At 35.0% G+C, this 20,863-nt stretch overlaps 2 long non-coding RNA genes across 3 annotated transcripts in view; both read right to left on the bottom strand.

Annotated features, from left to right (window-relative positions):
* Positions 1 to 4,115: 4,115 nt before the first annotated feature.
* On the bottom strand, positions 4,116 to 8,545 carry LOC131905025 (uncharacterized). Its single transcript, XR_009377832.1, has 3 exons — positions 8,312 to 8,545; positions 5,119 to 5,277; positions 4,116 to 4,455 (listed from the first exon to the last, which is right to left on the bottom strand). It is a non-coding gene; the product is annotated as an uncharacterized LOC131905025 (long non-coding RNA).
* Positions 8,546 to 10,661: 2,116 nt separating this feature from the next.
* LOC131903769 (uncharacterized) overlaps positions 10,662 to 20,863 on the bottom strand; it is a 79,078-nt gene continuing 68,876 nt past the window's right edge. Inside the window, exons 6-9 of one of the 2 annotated variants that reach the window (XR_009377591.1) lie at positions 12,420 to 12,493; positions 11,757 to 11,812; positions 11,021 to 11,106; positions 10,662 to 10,861 (exon numbers count right to left, since the gene is read on the bottom strand). This is a non-coding gene — a long non-coding RNA (uncharacterized LOC131903769). The remainder of the gene's footprint in view (positions 10,862 to 11,020; positions 11,107 to 11,756; positions 11,813 to 12,419; positions 12,494 to 20,863) is intronic. The other variant, XR_009377593.1, reaches the window with a different exon arrangement.

Below are 20,863 nucleotides of genomic sequence, written 5' to 3'. Positions count from 1 at the left end.
ATTCTAGCTGCTAAGTCTCCAGGAGGCTTATGGATGAGAGGTTAACTTGCATCACCCTGACCTTTGTGAGGTCTTTCAGTTGTTCCTGAAGGCAATTACAAGTTAATTTTTTTTTGCATACAAATCCAACATTCATGTTCTGTTTCCTGGAGTTAATACAAGTGGACATCTTGGCTATTTTGTAAATATTTTCACCTATAGAAACAGTTATCATTTGCGTTATTCATATTACCAAGTTTAGAGAATTAACAAGATTTTGTACAATTAAGGATGCAAAAGCAAAGTCATTCACATATTTCTCAAAGAGTTTAAACTGATAGCAATACCTATAGTATTTTTTTTGTAGTGAGATACACAGAGAATTGTGTAAGTGTTCCATAAGTCACGTTAACAATAGATTAGAGCACCATGTGAAAAGTTTTCTTCAAATGGTTGTCATGTTGCAACTATTTCACAGCCATGTGCATACGTATTTGAGTGTTTATCTAAACTGGATGATGACTCAATTGATTGTATATATGTGAATGTATAAGGAGCCTAAATGTGACACACAAAATATTTTGCATATTTTACTGTTATAGTTTGATTTTTAAGAGCAATACATAATGTTTTCTTTTGATTTAGGTTTATTTTATTTGTGTGTTTACCTGCATATGTCTATATACTAATTACATGCAGAGTCCATAGAGGCCAAAAGAGAACATCACCTTCCCCAGAACTGGAGTTACAGATGGTTGTGAGGGGCCACATGGTACTGGGAATAAAATCTTTTTTTTTCTCTGATAGAACAGGCAGTTTCCTTAACCACTGAGCAATCTCTCCATATCCAGGGTTTTTACATTACATCCACTTCCTGGTTTTTATCATGAAAATGTAGTTAAGTCTTAGCTTTCTTAATCTAAGATGCAATTTACAATCCTCAATTATTATTATATGATAAAAATTTCTTCATCCTTGTGAATCATATAAGAGAACTATAGAATGTAAGTCTATTGTCTTGTGAAAAAAAGTATTGTTTCTAGACTGTACTCATTCATGTTGTATTAACTAAAGAGGATTTATTTTTCTGTTTTCACATAGTCTCCATTTACTTTTTTCCTAAATTTTAAAATTTCAATTCACTTGTCTTTTTTCCACTCATTATCAGACTGAGGCTAAAGTCCATTGACAAAATAAGATATTTCTCATAGAATAGTGGCTGGTGTAAAGATGTAACAAACATCATTTATATGGATTACCAGCAGTCACTAGTGCTGTTTAACCTGGTTCAGGCAAAAAACTTGTAGAATTTTTCATCTGTAGTATTTCCATGCACATTCCAATAATTCCCTCTGAAATGGAAGTGCAGTCCCAGGCTTGGTGTTCTGAGAATAATGATCTCCTAAATCTTCCTGGCACTAACAGCATAAAGTACTTACTATAAAAGTCCCAGTCACTGCCCACAGCAGTCCAGCAAGAAAATTGCTTATTACATAGATCCTTTGTGTATCTTGCTTGCCATGATAGACAGGGACAAGAAAGAAGGGAGTTTCGAATACATCACATTATGGCAGATATTGATAGAGTGGAATACACACTCATAGTTGAGGTGATAAAGGAAAAACGCTCCAGTAGACTTAGAAGGAAATCATCTCTCAGTGAAACAAGCAATGGATAAACAGAGCCCCCAGAGCTTGGGAGGCTCGAGAGATGGATAGCCTGAAGAGAAAAGTAAAGTGACATAAGAAATCAAAGAATATTTTACCCACAGAAAGAAAAAAATAATCAATGAAAATGATGAAGTACTGTTAGAAAGAAATAAAGTAATTTTCCGGTTTCACCAAAGAAGGGGTGGGAGATGGTTGCAGATAACTCATGGGGGGCGAGCCACTCTTAGAAGGTGAGCTTGAGGAAGCCCAGATATGATCACCTTACTGTAGTTATTTTTCTAGTCTAAAACTGTAAAGTATCATTTACATATCACAATGTAAAATGCATTTATTTATTGAAATGAGGAATCTTAGCAAGCACTTAGTTTCAACTTCTTTTCTAGGTTTCTATTTTATACTTCAAAATAAAATGTTCCCAAACTACAAAGGACATTATATAATATACATGCATAATTTTAATAATAATAATAATAATGATAATAGAGCAGTTTAATGATGTATTTACCAAATTTAAAGAAGTCTTCTGAGTACTTCTTCAATTTTCTTGCCATTTATTTCATAGGGAGAAAGTAACCACTCCCATATTTCTGATTTAATCTTGTACTTTGTTTTATTTATTTAACTGTCAACATTTAATAGCTAGATCATAGGTAGGTAGATGATAGATGGATAGATAGATAGATAGATAGATAGATAGATAGATAGATAGACAACATAATATTCAATGTTTTCTTCTTTAGCCTTTAATGTTTTTACAAATGATTCAAACAGTATGAAATTTGAGTGTCAGGTTTTCTTAGAATTCTATGATTTTGAGACTTATGCATGTTTTCTTTGGCATATGTGTTCTACCCATATTTTACCCTCTTCATAGTTGAAAAATGAGTGCTTTAATGTTGCTAATTACCAACAAAACCATCTTGTAAGTAATAGGTTCTGGGCTACATTCCTGCTCAAAGCTATTATATAAAAACTACTTCACAGAAGTGTTTTTCAATTTTTGAACCTCAAATACTGTGAGAATTCCTCTTGATCTCCACCTTGGACAGAACTTGACACTGTTTTATTCTACAACTTTAATTAAATGTGCTCGACTGCCATTTTCATTGTGTTCCCTTGATCATTAATGAAGAACATTTCACATCAACAAATACGTATGCTTTCTCTTTGGTGTGTGTCCTGTTCATGACTTCTGCTGCTATTTTGAGGTAGTGTTTTGCTTTTAATTCTATCCTTATCCACAAATAATGGATATATCTTTCCAAACTGTAGCTGACTTTTCACTATGTTTACAGTTTATATGTATATATACATTTTTTTCTGATTTTACTGTCATTATATCGACAAATTTATTCTATGATTTTTGTGTATTTTTGACATGATGTGATAGACATTTACATACTGACATAAAATGAATTAATACGTTATCCAATTTTGAGATTTAAATTTGATATTTTATATAAAAATTTCAAGAAGTTTAGGGCTAAACACTCATTTCATTGTAATTTCTTCCCAGTATTGGAGCAGCCAGGAGTCTCTGAATGTACCACTGTTCTCTGCAATAAGAATGATCTCTGGCTAAGGATAAGAGTATAATTTAATCTTAAATATATACACATATGTGTATAAAATGCTTAAGAGAAGCTACCTTATAACTGGGGGACAATAACCCATATACTATCAAATTAAAAAAAAGTCAAGAAAAATGTTACTTGCTTTTCAGTTGTTGGTTAATGGGGTAACAAAAACCCCCATCCCTATGCATCACAGGCTATTAATAAATGTTCTTCAGTTTTCTTTGGACCTTTGTGGTGAGACCCAATTTTTGAAGACATAACATGCTTGCATCATAGAATTTGGAGAGATCAGGTGCATAAGTACCTGGGCTTCATGTCTTAGGGCTAGTTTTCAAAGTGCTGGAAGTTACTCTATATACTATTGTAGAAGGAAAAGTCATCTTCACCCTTACTTTTGTCAACCCTGCAAACTACAACAACAGCTGATCTGACATGATATGTCTGCTCTTACAATAGTGGCATTAATGTTATAGGGTTAACCAACAACTTCCTAATTGGTTTTAAGGATTTCTCCATAATATGGAAACCTTATCTAGCACACTAACAAGGCCTTGGGCCCTCTGAGACTCTGTGACCAACAATTCAGAAGTTGTACCTCATACATGGAACAGATATTATTGTCTAATAAACAATGGCTTCATAGAACAGTATTACTCATACATGCATGGTATGTCATTCTAACTAAATTAAGCTACATATTTCAATTGACTTCCCAATCAGTTAGGTTCCCATGGTAGCATATTTTCACATGGCTTTTTCATATGTCATTTTGACTAAACCTCCATTCCTGAACTCTCCATTTTTCTCACCCCAATCCTCACCCCTACTTAGACTGTTTTTTCTACTTTCTTAGGTTCAGGGAACATCATTGAAGTGGGGAGTGAGAAGAATGCAAGAGCCAAAACATAAGGGCAAGGGATGTAAAATACTATCTTCTAATAATGACATACCACTGCAAATCTGACCTCAGCTGAAGCTTCTTGTCATGACCCTGGACAACAACCAACCATGGATTGGAAGAGCGACTCATGAGGCCTTGATGAATTCTTGGCTACTGATGCATTCTATGAAAAGAGTAGCCATTGACATGAACTCACTTGAGTCCACTGGGCTGTGGTGGATATTTTCCAATCCTTGGTCAAACAGATGATCTTAGTTGACTTCAGCAGGTCACAAAACAAAACAAGGAGCCATGAAAGTTGGAAAGGATCTTGTAGGGAGGAAGAGGGCTATGAGGGAATGGGTGGGGAAAAGGAAAAGTTCAGCATAGGACTGAAAGAATATTATATACTTACAAGAAATTGTAAAACAAAAAAAGTAATGAGTAAAAAATACTGATTGCACAACAATATAACCATAATTAATGTCATGGATTATATATTTTAATGAATAAATTTTAATATATTTTGCCTAATGGCTAATAATAATCATCAAAGAAAATATAAACACTGTTTTTAAGAATTTAGAACTTCTCAGTATTCTTGCAAAATCTTAATTCAAATTTTCCAAACAAAAATTAAAAGAATTAATATTATATTTAAAAATGAGCAGAATTTAACCTGGAATTCCTGTTTAGAAAGAGAATTTAGTGAGCATCACTGATCTAAAAATGGCCACAAGGAAAATATAGATTTGAACTAATGAAAATTGTTCTCCTAAATATTTCATTTAACCATGTTAGACTGACAAAGATTTTCTGAAATCAAATTATTTTACGGACAATATAGCTGTATGTTCAGATTGCATTTCTATCCTGTGAGTGTTTTTATGACACTCCCCCAACTCTCACTGTCCATTATTCTTCAGAACAGAATACATTATAGATGTATCATCTAGTATGGAGGACCTACAAATGTATTTCGTTTTTGAAATATGTTTTATTTTATACTCACAACAGTCATTTTGTAGATGAAAAACCAAAGGCCCAGGGGTTATGTAACATATTCAGTATCAATTGGTCTGTCTGTAATAGAAGAGAAACTTGACCTGCAGCCCATCTTCTTTCAAAGCCTATTCCATTTCCATTTCCCATGCTAATGTCTCACAAAGACCTGTTAAGAGTGATTGGCATTTTCTGAGTGTGCCAGACACCTCACTGCTTTTACTGAATGCTTAAAACCACTCTACTGGGAAGTTAGGATTAGTGGAGTGAGAAAACTGAAATTCTGTAAGGTAATTTTCTAAGTTAATATCAGAGCCAGGATTTTAATCACTATTTGGCTCTAAATACTGTGCATGCATCCCCTATAATATTGCATAATAATACTACAAGATATGCACTGGGACATTATTTTTTTTTCCTTATTTCCTGCTTATAAAGATCTTTTTCACATCACAAAGCCTCCTATCTTATAGTCAATTTTTTTTTTCAAATGGTATTTTTCCTGAAAGAGAAGACCTTGAATCTTTTGTGACTATGAATTGGTTAAAAGTTTAAATTCTCAGGTCTCTCACCAGAACAACTGAGTCAGAAAACCCACTGGTAAAATTCATCAATTCATGTTCTATCAGGTTCTTGGGAGGGTTTGATAAGTGCAAATAACAGCAAATTGTGGGTTCAGACAAGTTTCTCAGTGTGTTCTACCAAAGAGAAGATGACTACACAACTTTCATTCCTGACTTTTGAGATCCAGATGTAGCAGGAGTCTTAAAAGTTCTTATTAATAAAATCAAACCTGAGCCAAATATTGGGGTGAACACTGGAAGATCAGAGAGACAGAACAAGCCACAGCTAACCTCACTGGGCTGACTTCTCAGCTGATCTTGTCTCCTCAGACTGGAAGCCTCTGTGTCCTCATATCCAAATGGCTCTCAGCTGAACTGTGCTGCTCAAAACCTAAAAGCTTAACCAGGCCAAAAGCTTAAACAGCCAAATGCTTCTAGTTTGTGGTCTTCACGCCTTATATATCTTTCTGCTTTTGCCATCACTCCCTGGGATTAAAGGCTAGCTTTCTGGGATTAAAGGTGTGAGTCACCATGCTTGGCTATATCCTTGAACAGATAGATTTCTGCCTCTGGAATGCTAGGATTAAAGACATGTGCTACCACTGTCTATCCTAAGTATCTAGTGGCTTTTCTGTTCTCTGACCCCAGATAAGTTTATTAGGATACACAATATTTTGGGGAACACAATACCACCACATCCAAAGGCCTGGGGTGTTAGAATGCAGTATGCTGAACAATAGAAAATACATATATGAGGGTAGGGAGATTATTTAGTTGATTAAGGGCATAGCAGCAAGGCTGAGGACCTGAGCTTGATCCCTGAATCTGTATTGTTAGAGATGAGAAATGACTCTGGAAAAGTAAAATTAAATTATTTAAATAGTATGTAAATATCTGGGATTCAACCCTGTGGATATGACTGTCTCTGTGAGAATTGGCATATCTCTACTGGGACATTCTCATCTGGTAGTGATTTAGCAACTTCTCCCCAAGAATATCAAATTAGCAGAAAAATAGAAGCTACTTTATTTTAGAATCACATTAATTGGCGCAGTAATTATTATTAAGGCAAATAATCTTTAACTATAATGAAGATGATATTGTGGACAGAAGTTGGGGGTAGAGATTTCGTCAGTCTAGAGTTCAGTATCATATTTGTACTGGGATTTTACAAGGAATTAAAGGTGTAGCTTGCTAAAGGGAGCTTATAGTTTTTGAGAAATGGACTAACAAGTACCCATTCTCTCCACCAAAAGCCATTTGGTAATAGTAAAAAGGACACAACATTCCTATCCTCCTTGCTAAAGATAAATAAAAATAAATAAACATGTTGCTGCTTTTGGAAAGAAGTCAGGAAGGTTCAGTAGTATGTAGAGATAGTATTTTATGTTTGAAAATCCCTCATCAGTTTGTAAAGAGAATAAGCCACTCAGATTATTATTGTGTATAAGTTTGTTTGGTGATAAATACTTTATGAAAGAATTACCTGGGGTGAAATATAACTCTGAAGATTTACTACTGTAAGTTCGGTAAAAATTCAGCTTACTCTTTATTCATGGTACTTAATCAATACCAACACAAAATGGTGAGAATAGTAAGAGAGATTATCACAGATAAAAAAAAATTATTGTGACATATGCTGCTACTGTGTTGTGTGCGAGTTCGCAAGCTGCAGGATTTTCCCATGACATGTATGTGAAAGTCAGAGAACGATTTTTGTGGGGTCAGCTTTCTCTTTTCACCTTCACATGCGATCCAGGAGTTAAACAGAGGTTGCTGGGTTTGATCGGCTAGTACTTTTGTCTTCAGGATCATTCTACTTGCCAAGAACTTACATTTTTAACACTTTCTACGTACCAAGGATTATTTAGGTGCCTTATATTTATTAGTTTCCTCAGTCTTTAAAATGAAGGTATAAAATTTCAAATGGTCAAATATGTTCTTGATATCAAACAGAAAAATATCTGGCTTTAAAAATGTACATTATGGTAGTTAAAACTCATCATCCTCCATGATTATGAGTCAATTGCTACTTATTTCTTAAGTCAAGAAATCACATATAATGAAGAATGAGTAGTATTTAGAGTTACAACAGTGGATATAAAAACAAAATTCAGTATTTTCAATTGTTTTTTAGTGTTAAACAGATTCAGTGTAGAGTATAGGGTTAGTGAAAATATTCACCTTTGCAGCCAGGATTGTCCAGGAGTGACCTAAGACATTCAGTGTACTCAAGAGGACATTGGCTTACCCACTGTACCTACATAAAAACATTATGCTTATGTGTTCAAAATGAAAAGCCATGGTTAAAACATGATACATAATCCCCAACTCTGATTAGTTAGTTTGCCACATTTAAAATACTATTAAATATCATCAAATAATTTATTTAATGAATAATTGGTATGCGAAAGAAGTCTAATATATTACACTAGAAACTACCAGAAAATTGACTTGTATCATCAATCAATCCTGTATGTGACACACAAATTGGAGACTGCCTTCTATCAAGCTAAATTTAATAATTAAAAAATAAACTAACATAAAGGGGGGATTTAGAGGGATGATGAATTGTTATTTAGTAGATCTACTATAAGTCAGTAGGGACCTAGAAGGGCGATTCAATTTTTAAGTGCTTACATGTAATCATGACGACTTGACTTCCAACTACATCACTCCTGTAGAAAGGCAGTTACAGTTGTGTATGCTTGCAACAAAGGAATGGGGATGGAGAGAAAGGCAGATTACTAGAGCATACTGACAATCCAGGGTGGACAATCTAAAAACTCCAGTGACAGTGAGCTACCATGTCTCCGAAAAACAAGGTAGAGAAGAAATGAAGAAGAAACCCTATCTACCTTTGACCCCATACACATTAACATACACTGTATGCTAAATACATGCATGCACATATGTACATGAGTACATATGCATACATACATTTGTACACACACTTAAAAAATGGTTAAAATTGTAAATTGTATACATTTTGCTGCACTGGTAGAAGAGATGAGAATTGTATCTCTTCTGTGTTAGCTTTTTCTCAGCTTTTCCATAAAAAGAAAGTGTGAGGAGCAAAGAAGTGAGAGAATTAAACACAATTGTTTAGTAGGTACTCAGAACTAGTCATGGTAGATAGTATTATCTCTTATTTTAATTAAAGACAATAAAATATAATATTGATGTTTTCTGGCTGAATACATGTGGTGTCATAATTGGTATTCCAATAAAATTTAGGGAGATTTGTGCTATTTTCCCATATTGGAGTTCTCTGTAGAATTTAAATGAATGCATTTTTACAACACCAAAAAGGCTTACGTTGAGTAGGTCAAAATAAAATGATACCTATCACCTCCTTGAAAATTCAATGAGCTTCACATAAAATTGATCACACCCACACAAATTATAAATCTATCAAAGTTAAACATCTACTAAGAGCAGAGATGTAAAGGTTTCTCTTTATTATTATTATATTTATATATTATATCATATAAATATAATTATAATCATATATTATGTTAAATTATGGTTATAATTATAATTAACATAATAACATTATTATTGTCATTATTCTCTTCATATTACTTATGTAATTCTGTGACTCCTAATAAGAATATTGCCCACAACAAAAAGTAGAAATACTCCATAACAATTCAAACCTTCACTTTAGTTTTGACAGTAACTTAGATGATGAATTCCAAAGCAAAAATAAGTCATCTTCGCGAAAACTGGTTTCATGTCAGCATAAATACATAAGATATTGTCACTGAGAGCAAAGGCCACTGTGATAACAATTGCAGTGGAGTAACTAGGAACAGAAATTGTTATTATAAGATACTTTTATGTATTATATGAGGGACATTTTAATTATGATGTAGTTATGTGCAAAACATATATATTTCAGTATTTATGCAATTATACTTGTTTCTGCCCATGCTAATACCAAATCTCCAAATAGGTAAGACATAGTTACAATCATTTTAGAAAGAGAATTAGGATGATGTTGGAGAGAACAGTATAACAACTTCAGGTTAAAGTAAATTTATTGTGAAAAAGTGTGTCTTTTTGATGCTTTAGAGTTATATATCTGAATGATGAAGTGGAGAGTCAATTATTAATGGGACATAGTTCTCTAAAACAGGGACTCCCACTATCTATGCCCAAGGGTATATAGACTCAGATTTAAAAACACTGGTGCTGAGTGAAAGGTTTTGTGTGGAGCCCAACCCTAATCACAGAGTTGGTGGTTGTCAATAATGTTTATAGATATAGATTGGAGAATAATCAAACTTTTAAAATGAAAGCAATCTTCCTTGGAGGTAGAGTCACAGCTGCTAAGCTAGGGGTTGTTCACAAGCATGGTATTTGTGTGAGAAAGAAAAAAATGCAGGTGAACCTCAAGGAGAAATGTCATTGAATTCTACAACTCAGCCGTTTCTCAGCACTTTTGTACCTTGAACATTGTAGCATTTGAGTGAAAATAACTAAGTATATAACTGTGAGGAATGTTTTAGATTATGAAATTGATGACTCTCAACTTAAGGTTCTCTGTCATTTATATGTGAAATACAATGCATGTATATCAAAAATATTAGAACTGCATACATGTTGCTGTTGATTCACATACATATACCAGCATAAGATCAAAGTAAATGTGATAATAGTAATAATTAAAAATCAAAACAAGTACCTAAAAGCACGTTAAAATAAAAGTGAATACAAATTCACAAAGTTCTTTAAAACTTAACCTAACTCTTAAATCTACACTTTGAAATGTCTTCTATAGAAATACCAATTATATTTAGGAAAAGTTAGTGAGTGTTGAAGTTATCTCTAAATGAAGAAAAATTTTAAATATATATATATGGCTTCATACTGGAGTATAATTCATGTCATTATTAATAAATTGTTTGAATCTTTAAGATTCTAGCAGTAATATTACACACTAGAAAACAGAGGGGACAGTACTGCAGAGTATTTTACAAAGTAGTGGATTAAGAAGGCAAATATTCTTCAGTGCAAGTACATCAAGAGTAGGAAGCCACTGGCCCCACTGCCACATGTACTTGAAGTAGGCAAAGAGGTACAGGCCCACCGTAACCCATGATTACAGGAACAGCAACATCCTCAAAAGTATTTAAGATGCAGCTTATGGATACTGTGCTTCCGTAGCATGTTCCTGGTTTGACTCTAGTACAAAAAAGAAAAGCAGAAAAGAGGGAAGTTAGGAAGGGAGGGATGGAGGGAGGGGAAAGGAAGGAGGGAGGGAGGAAAGGAAGGAGGAAGGGAGGGAGAGTGGGAAGTAAGGAAAAAGAATCTCAGATCATAGTCCACCTTGAGTCTTCCCACCTTCTTTCCTCTGGTGGACTGGTGCTACCCTCTGCCTAGCTGAAATCCAGAGGTCAGTGGTTTCTCTTGCAGTGGTCCTTGGATCTCTGTGTATAGGGCCCATAGCAGAATGGAGAAAGGAAGATCAGAATATCAAGAGGCAAAAAAGAAAAAAAAAAAAAAGTCAAGTTAGGATTTCCATAGTGTTCTTAGCTCTTCTACATTTCATCCAAATCTTTCATTCAAAGAACTTTGGAAAAAACATAACAAGACTTTGAGTTTCTCAACAATGTCCAGTTCATGTGTAAACAAGCAAGTAAACAAGCATTCTTATAATTCTACATTATTTAGACTACTTGCATGACTCTGTATCCAAGAAAATGCCATTGTATAGGTTAAAAAGCTGCTTCTCGATGCTTCCTGGCTTCTGTGCTGGGTAATTAAAATAAAAATGTAAGAATCTGTAACAGGGACATAGTTTTCAAGGAAGCTTTGCTAGTCATGTGACCATTCCTTCAGTGCTTTAGCACTATGATGCAGGTAGTGGGATCCTCTGTCATTCTTTTCAAGCATCTTTCAGTGAAGTGTATATCAGGAGAAAATAAGGAATCTAATACCATGTCCCCTAAATGGCCACTGCAATGCACTACAACAGTAAGATACTCACTGTGCTGTGTTCATGAGAATTAACTGAAAAGAAATATTGATCTCAACATTTGGAAACCTCTGTTCATGAACAAAGAAAATTCCAGCTCACCCCAGGCACAACAATATGCATCTTCATAAGGAGAGAAAAGCTCTTTTATTCCAAGGCTACCAAATAAGGAAGGCAAGATAATATTCATCAGTGTGACTCAAAATACTAGATACTATTAAATAAATTTATATATATATATATATATATATATATATATATATATATATATATATATATATATGACTAGTCTTGGAAGGAAGAAATAGTCCCAGAAATATAACATATACGATAAAACTAGACCCTCATAAAAGTTCTGATTTACTTCAATAGAGACTGTTGTATGGTGTGTAATGTTTTGAGTTGTGTGTTTGAAGACAAAGGGAAAGGAATTTGAGGCACTTTGCCAAAGTTACAGACTTTGAGTGATAATCCAAGGCTACTTTATAAATTATAGGAAGCAAAAAGTGCCCCCTCCCTTGTTTATCCTGGAGTTGAATCCTAACAGTAAATCTCCTTAGGGACAGTTCAGCAAGCATTTTGCAAACTTAGAAACACTAAACAGCACACACATTGCATCTACCTAGGAGGAGCTGGCTATTTTGTTACTGCATGCTGGAAAGATACTGGATCATTCCTATGATCTGTCATAAATCTTTTGTGTTTTTTTCCTCACAATAATTTATCTGAAATAGAAGCCAACACCTTCCAGGTTACTGAACCTACCTATTGAATTAATTCATGAGCTGTACTGGAAAAGGGGCCATTCTTCACCACCAGGATCATGAATATTTTAATGTCTGAATAAAGATAAGAATAAAGTTGAAGCCACTCAACTTTGTAGAGATGCCACCAGGAGAAAAGCAGAGTTAGATGCTATAGCTGAATTCATTTTATATTAGCATAATTGAGATGACTGAAAAATGTATTTATTATTGTGGTTCAAAACAAATCATAATACAAACATCAGCATGGTTACTTCATGGAAAAATGACTAGCATCCCCTTATGCTATATCACCCTACAGAGAAGTTAATTTTTTTTGTTTCTACTTGAAGGTTCACACAATCTCATCATGTGTTGATGTTTAGTATGCGACCTGATAATCCCAGTGTTCTATCAACTCAATAACAAGAAGTGCATTTAGAGTAATTCTCCAACATTACAGGAGACTTCTCTATGGTACACAACTGAACTAGATGTGTGAGGGCAATATATACACAACTTTCAGACACAGCTATAGCTTCTGAGGCTTCTGAGATGTTGCCAACCACAACAATTTGACAACTCAAAAATAGAAAAGAGAGCAACAGATAGGTTTTCAAATCTGCTATTCAATGTTTCAGTTTGTTGTTCTCCAAAATCAGTAAAGCAAAGGGTAAAAGAATGTGCACAGGGAACTGATGAACAAGATATGTACAGCTGTGTGCTGTATTTTACTACCTACCTCTCATGTCACTGGGTCAGCTGGCCTCTCTGACTTGAGAATACCGAGCACGTGCCTGGCTTTTTAGGAAAGGGTAGATCAAACACTTTTGAATCACTGCTAAGTGAATGTTTCCTCAGTCTGGTCTTGGAGCCTGAATTACTTCCACATGTTCATTGTCTTTTTACCTTTAATTGTAATACTTTTATGCTACTCGACTTTCTGTAGCTTAATTCTTATGTACAAGCATTAATTATAACCAAAAGGTAATCATTGATTTAAATGCTCTCACATATTCAGTATCTTCTCTGTAATGGAGAATGAAGGTGAAACAGATAAAAACATTTTTCCTTACTTCCATATGTACAATCTAAATAGAACTTCAAGGATTTTTAATGAATATTATAATAAAGCTGCCAGTCATTTTGAAGAATGGTTATTATAGTAGTTCAGTAAAGAGGTTAACCACACAATTAGTATTGATTCATAGTTTAAGTACAACTTAAGACTTAAGGAAAAGAGGGGATTTTCATGCCCAAATAACAGAGAATGTATTTTAATAAAACTATAAATGCACAAATATTGAGAAGTAGCATCATAACACACCAAAAGTCAGATAATTTGGAAAAGTGCTGGAGTAGAACCACACATTGTAAAGGAAACTGAAGGCTTAGTTTATAGTCCTTCCAACATGATCAAATAATGTTGAAATATTTAATGTGCACGCATAAAATGCTTAATTTAAAACATGATTGTAACAACATAATCTCACTTTAAATATACACACTGTTTCTTCTTTAAAAGTGAATTTGTCTTTATTATACACTGTTTTTATACAAAATTTAAGTCAATGAGTGTAATGAGTGCCTAAGGGAATAAAATAAGTTATTGAGCAACTAACTCTGACCGGAAAGAAGAAATTAAAGTGCTGACCAATTATATTAAGGGTTACCAAAAATGATTTAAGACAAACAAATGAACAAAAGACTCACAAACAATGCTTAAATAAAAAGACACCACCATTCCCTTAACCAAAAACATAAGCTTCCTGGGTAAAAAAGAGGTTTTGGTTATTTTCTACCTCCATCAAATTTCTAAAGTATCAAAACAAATCTTATCATTTCCCTTGGCATCATTTTCGGCTTAAGACCACTCTCCTTTAAAGGTCAAAATGACTTCTGGAGGAAAAAAGATTTTTATCTAGTAAACAATTATTTGAAGGGAAATTAAATTAGAGGATATTCTAGAAAGGAACTGATATGACCTAGCAGTGAACAAAAGGATATGGATATGCATAAAAGGTTTCATGTGCCCATTGGGACCACTTTAGTTGCCAATCTGAAGTATAAAATATTATAATTGTGTTAGCACGGTCGTCAGCAACAGACAGTATAGAATATTGTGTTCTTAAGCAGTCACCCATTGTGCGCCTGATGAAAGATACTGTCTGCCATTTTTAATTGCTGATATTGGAGGTTCTTGCAGTCTGTTGATAAAAGAAAAAACAGAAAAAGAAAGTATTTGATTTTTTTCAGGTGAGCAAAATTGACTTAATAAACGTACAAGTCTCTAGAAAAAGAGTTTAGTGCTACATCAATTCTTGTTTAAAGATGGATGCTGATTTCAGTTTTTTAAGTACAATCCACAAAAAACAAAAATGTCACCATAAAAGCACTCCTACTCTGAGACCCAGAGATTGAAATTTGGGCAAAGGATTTCAAGTTGGAATCAGATAACAGGAGAGAAAAAGAAAAGATGTTAGGTGCACAGCCTGTGTTTGTGACTGAGGGTTGACTAAAGAATGGTCTGGTGGAGGCTTACTGCTTGAAAGATGGCTACAAAAGTCAGGAAAAAGGGGGCAAAATAGAGTTCCTGTAGTGTGAGCCAGTGCTGTTCATCCCAGGAGGCAGTCTGGAATTAAAAAAAAAAGTGTCTTTGACAGTCACTGGAATTTCAGACTGTAGAAAGGACACATGAGATTACCTAGATGATAGTTTGGTGCTTTGATTTCTGAATGTCATCTGAATGTCATTGTAATAGAGTCAGAGTTCTCCAGAATAACAGAACTCAGAGAATGCTAGAATGTGTATGTATATATATATATATATATATATATATATATATATATATATATATATATATATATGCGTGTGTATGTGTGTATACACACACACATATATATACATGTGTGTGTGCACATACATGTATACATACATATGCATATATGTATTTATGTATGTATGTATGTATAGAAAGAGGATTTTTTCTTTTTTTATTAAGAAATTTTTTGTTCATTTTACATACCAATCCCTGATCCCCCTGTCCTCCCTCCTCTAACCCCTCAAACTTCTTCCCCAATTCACCCCCCATTCCCACCTCCTCCAAGGCAAGGACTCCCATGGGGAGTCAGCAGAGACTGGTATATTCAGTTGAGGTAGGTCCAAGCCCCTCCCCCTGCATTAAGGCTGTGTAAAGTGTCCCACCATAGGCACTGGGCTCCAAAAAGCTAGCTCATGCAGCAGGGATGAATCCTGATCCCACTGCCAGGGGTCCCTTAAGCAGGTCAAGCTAAACAACTGCCTCACCTATGCAGAGGACCTAGTCTAGTCCCGTGGATGCTCTATAGCTGTTGGTCCACAGTATATGAGTTCCCTCTAGTTTGGTTTGGTTGTCTCTATATGTTTCCCCATCATGATCTTGATGCCCCTTGCTCTTAGAATTACTCTTGTCTCTCTTTGACTGGACTCCTGGAGCTCTGCCTGGTGCTTGGCTGTGGATCTCTGCATCTGTTTTCATCAGTTACTGGAAAGAGGCTCTATGATGACAGTTAGGGTATTCACCAATCTGATAACCAGAGTAGGCCAGTTCAGGCACCTTCTCCACTATTGCTAGGAGTCTTAGCTCAGGTCATTCTTGTGGATTCCTGGGAACTTCCCTAGCACTCTGTTTCTCCCTGTCCGCTTGATGTCTCTATCATGCTTTCTCTTTCCTTGCTCTCCCACTCTATCCCTCTTCCAGCTTTCCCATCCATTCCCTTATTCTCTAGAATTTTATTAGACCAAATAAATTATATATATATATATATATATATATTTCACAAACGTATTGAACATTGTAAAAACATTATAGAGCTGAATAAAATTATAAGTGAACCAAATGCATATTACATAGAACTTTGCAATCTAGTTATATATTCAAGACAAATGAAAGTGCATGTCAATTCAAACATAAACACACAGTATTATTAGTAGCTTTCCTCATAATAACTGAAATTGGATACAACCTGCACATTTTCACTTAGTGGAAAAATATGTCTATATATAGAATGAAGTATCATTCAACAATGAGGGAGACATCATGGGGATAGGGAGAAACCAGGAAACATGTCCTCCACCTGGAAATGTAACTATACATCCAAAGCTGTACCTTTGTCTCTCTGCCAACTCCTCTAAGCAAGGCTCTGGGTTGGGGTGGGTCATTCAGACATCTCATTCACTGATGATTGCCCAACTAAGAGTAAACTCAGCAGGAGCTTCTAACCTCTACCCCCTCCCTCCACCACCACCCCTGCATCTTTCTCCACTGCAACACTGCAGTGATCACATCATTTATCAGACCCAGGTGGAATGGGAAAAAACAGTATGTAATAAATGAAAGTAGTGTTCCTACAAAAGTACATATACCATGGCTGCATAGCTATACAAATAACCTCTTGACAGGCAAACATGTCACCACCAAAAGGAACTAAGAAGGCCCCAGTACTTTTTCCCAGAGAGATGGAAATATACAAACTGTGTAATGAATAATTCAAAGAAATTACCTCAACTGCTGTGGGATGGTCTGCATGTCAAATCTGTTGCTCTGATTGGTCAATAAATAAAACACTGATTAGCCAGTGGCCAGGCAGGAAGTATAGGCAGGATGGGACTAGTAGAGAGGAGAATTGAGAGAACAGGAAGGTGGAGGAGACATTGCCAGCCTCCGCCATGACAAGCAGCATGTGAAGACGCCAGTAAGCCACGAGCCACGTGGCAAGGTATAGATTTATGGAAATGTATTAATTTAAGCTATAAGAACAGTTAGCAAGAAGCCTGCCACGGCCATACAGTTTGTAAGCAATATAAGTCTCTGTGTTTACTTGGTTGGGTCTGAGCGGCTGTGGGACTGGCAGTAGACAGAGATTTGTCCTGAATGTGAGCAAGGCAGGAAAACTCTAGCAACACTCAACAAAGTCCAAAGAGACATAAAAATAAGTGGAGGCATCTACAGAACATTTCCAAACCTAAGGCTTAGGGAATATTGCAGCAGATTGTGGGGGAAAGATTGTAAGAATTAGAAGATCAAGGAATTTGCTATGAGACTAAGTTTCCTGGTATATCAGAAGCAATAGCTATAAAGTCTCACCAATATGACAGCCCAAATGTTAGTTGAAAAGGATGAACCTGCAAAACTGGAAAAGAAAAGCCCATGAAGCCTCAAGCCTACACAAACAACTATAATTATAATGATTTAAGTGAAATAATAATTCCAAAACTTTCCAATTTTTTGAAAGAAAACGGAAATTTGACTTATGAAGCTCTTTGGATCCCAAGATAGGTAAGTCCAAAGGTTATTTCAAACCATGTTACAATAAAGCTATCAAAACTGATTAGCCACAGAGAAGAAGAGATCCTCCGTAATTTGATCAGCAGCAATTTCAGCAGAAATCTAGCAAAGGAGGAAAAAGAATATTCATTTAAAGTTCTGGGGGAAAATAGATTTGCAAACCAAGCATATTATCCATGCTGAAGATGTCCTTCAGAAATGAGAGCCAGACATTGGCATTCCAGACAGGGCTTGGTATTTTATCACCATTAGATCTATCTACAGATTGCTAACAAGAGTTAAGCTATCATGAAAGGATGTTAAACACCAAGAACATGGAAATGCATATCTCTTGTAGAAGTAAATGCATAGTCCAAAACAGAGCATTACAATGTTGTACTAATAGTGGCTATATCATTCTTATTTGTAGAGGGAATGCCACCGATATAAATAAGAAAATCAACTGCAAATATTTTAACTTTAATGGATATACTGTATTAAATAATTCCCCTAGGTGAAGTATGGTAACTTTAGCCTGGCACAGAGAACAGGGTTCAGATGTATTGTCTCACCTATGTCAGAGACCTGAAGCAGGAGGGTTGCTTTAGCCCAAGAGTTTAAGATCTTTCCAGGCTAAATGAGGAGAAGACCTTTTAGAAAAGAAAGAAAATATGACTGTGTGGCCAGTAACATAAAAAGTGAATGGATAGAAGGAATCTTAAGTGTTCTGAATACACACACACCCACCCCCACACACATATGGACAAGCATGTGCACTCATGTGTGCACTCACATTTATGTTTAAATGCAAACATATACATACATGCACACATTTAGATACAAAGTGTACATATAGGGACACGCATGTACACATAATGAGTGGAAAACTGTATATTCACTAACTAAATATTATACTAAAATTTTACATTTTATGTATGTATTAAATTGTCAAATCATTTGTTTTGAATATATGAATTCATGTGTGTGTGTGTGTGTGTATGTATATTACACCTAAATATTATATCTAAATGAATCTGGGGTAAATTATTTCCTTGATTTAAATAAAAAAAATGTGAGAAAAGCTCAGAAATATTGGTAGATGATGAAATGTAAGTCATCTTAAATTCTGAGATCCACACTAACTGAAGATGAACCCAATTCTTAACTAAATGCACAACACATATAAATAGGTACATGTGTATGGACACATTGATGACACATTTCATTTGTTATGTTTAATATAACACTGCTTGAAATCTTATATTATGGTCTTTAAAGCTTATAAATTTTATTACAGAATTGATTGAAAGCTCAGTAAAATTACAAAATGCTGCAGATATGTGTCTAGATTAAAGGTACTTTAAAAGTAAACACTTAGGAAGGGTTGTTTTCTCTTTTTCACTCTGTTTTCAAACAAGAATGAAGTAGTAGGGTACACAGTCCAACCTCCTTCCAGCTCACACTGAAGAGCTGTAGGCAAGCAGCAGCTACCAACAGGATAGCAATTAAAGCCCACACAATTCATTACCCCTTTTAACAGAGTTCTTTTGTTTTGTAGCACAAAGGGAAAAGAAACCATGAATTGACACCCGGTCCCATAACACGAAAGCTATAAATTCTGTAGAGTTATATAGCAAGCTAGCATTTGGTGTCTCAGCTGAACACTGTGTTTATTTGTTTTCTGCTGTTTTGACTCAGGCAATGAGAAGTCCACTGGCAAATCAGCTTGCCTGCGTTCTCCAAATGCTACCATTATTCTTTCATGTCACAGTCTTACTTTGGTCATGTTTTAAAAACTATGTCAATTCTGACTTCAAGTTTGAACAGAAACATGAATTTTCAGTCCTTTTCCCCCCTCTATTTCAATGAAATAAAGTGTTTCCTCTCTAAGAAAAATACAAATATAAGAGGTCTTCCCAATATCTAATTTTAAAACATTTAAATAAATCAATATAATATGGATTTTCTTTCCCTTACAATATATATTTAAAGAATCCTGTAAAATAAAATGTCTTACTTTTTTTTTTTTTTTACCTAAAACAAAATCCATCAAGGTATGTTCTCAGCTGCTCAATACAGTGCACTTACTCCCCTCTCCAGGTGTCCAGTAGCGGCTGGGCACTGTTATAAATCACCTGTTAAGGATACTTACTAGACTAGACTGGAGTACGGGGTGGCAGCTGTGAGAAGAAGGAACCTACAAATAATGATTACTTTGTCTGAATAAAGTTTATGAAACAGCAAACATAAGATGCTTGGATAAAAACAATGGATCCTAAAATTCCATGATGCTTTAAAAGAATAGAAAATATTTTAATAAAGAATGCTTCTTTTAGATGGTTTTTTTTTTTTTTTTTTTGGTTTTTCGAGACAGGGTTTCTCTGTGTAGCTTTGCGCTTTATTTTAAATAATTGAAACATGATACAAAATCCCAATATACAATTATGTTTAACTTTGTAAGCAATGTTTCTTGAAAGAATAGCAATGAAGGATCTTGACCAAGTCCACCTATATTCTATTTTATTATTGACTACAAGAGGTATATATAACATTGCCATTGTTCCTAGTTAGGAGATGGAAAATATTCCTACCTGATAGTCCCAAGATGAGAATTTACATTCACAAACTTCAAACTGTTCGTACAGATACACTGTGCACATGTATCTTCCTTATTTCCACGCTGTTTGTTAAAATCATCTATTAATCTAAAGATAAGAGAATGTCTCTGAGGGAAAATAAACCATTTTATGTAATTAGGTGGAAGGGAGAGGTGATAAAAATTTCAGTGAGGGGGTACAGAGATAGCTCATCACTTGCAGCATTTGCTGAGGATTCTGCTTTGGTTCCATGCATCTAGATGGCAACACCTAACTATTTGTAACTCTACTCTAAGGTATCCAACACCCTCTTCTGATCTCTTTGGGCATGAGCCAGGGACAATGCACATGTAAATATCCTGGGGATGTCTTTTTGTATGCTGTGATAAATAAAACAATGATTGACCAGTAGCCAGGCAGGAAATATAGTATAGGTGGGATAAACAGAGAGAAGAATCCTGGGAAGAGGAAGGCTGAGCAGAGGAGACACTACCAGCTACTGCCATGAAAAGTAAGATGTAAAGATACTGGTAAGTCATGAGCCATGTGCCAAGGTATAGATTT

Source organism: Peromyscus eremicus, chromosome 2 (assembly GCF_949786415.1).
Source record: "Peromyscus eremicus chromosome 2, PerEre_H2_v1, whole genome shotgun sequence".
Taxonomy (NCBI): Eukaryota; Metazoa; Chordata; class Mammalia; order Rodentia; family Cricetidae; genus Peromyscus; species Peromyscus eremicus.
Note: the sequence above shows the minus strand (reverse complement) of the source record. Positions and strands in the feature narration are given on the sequence as shown.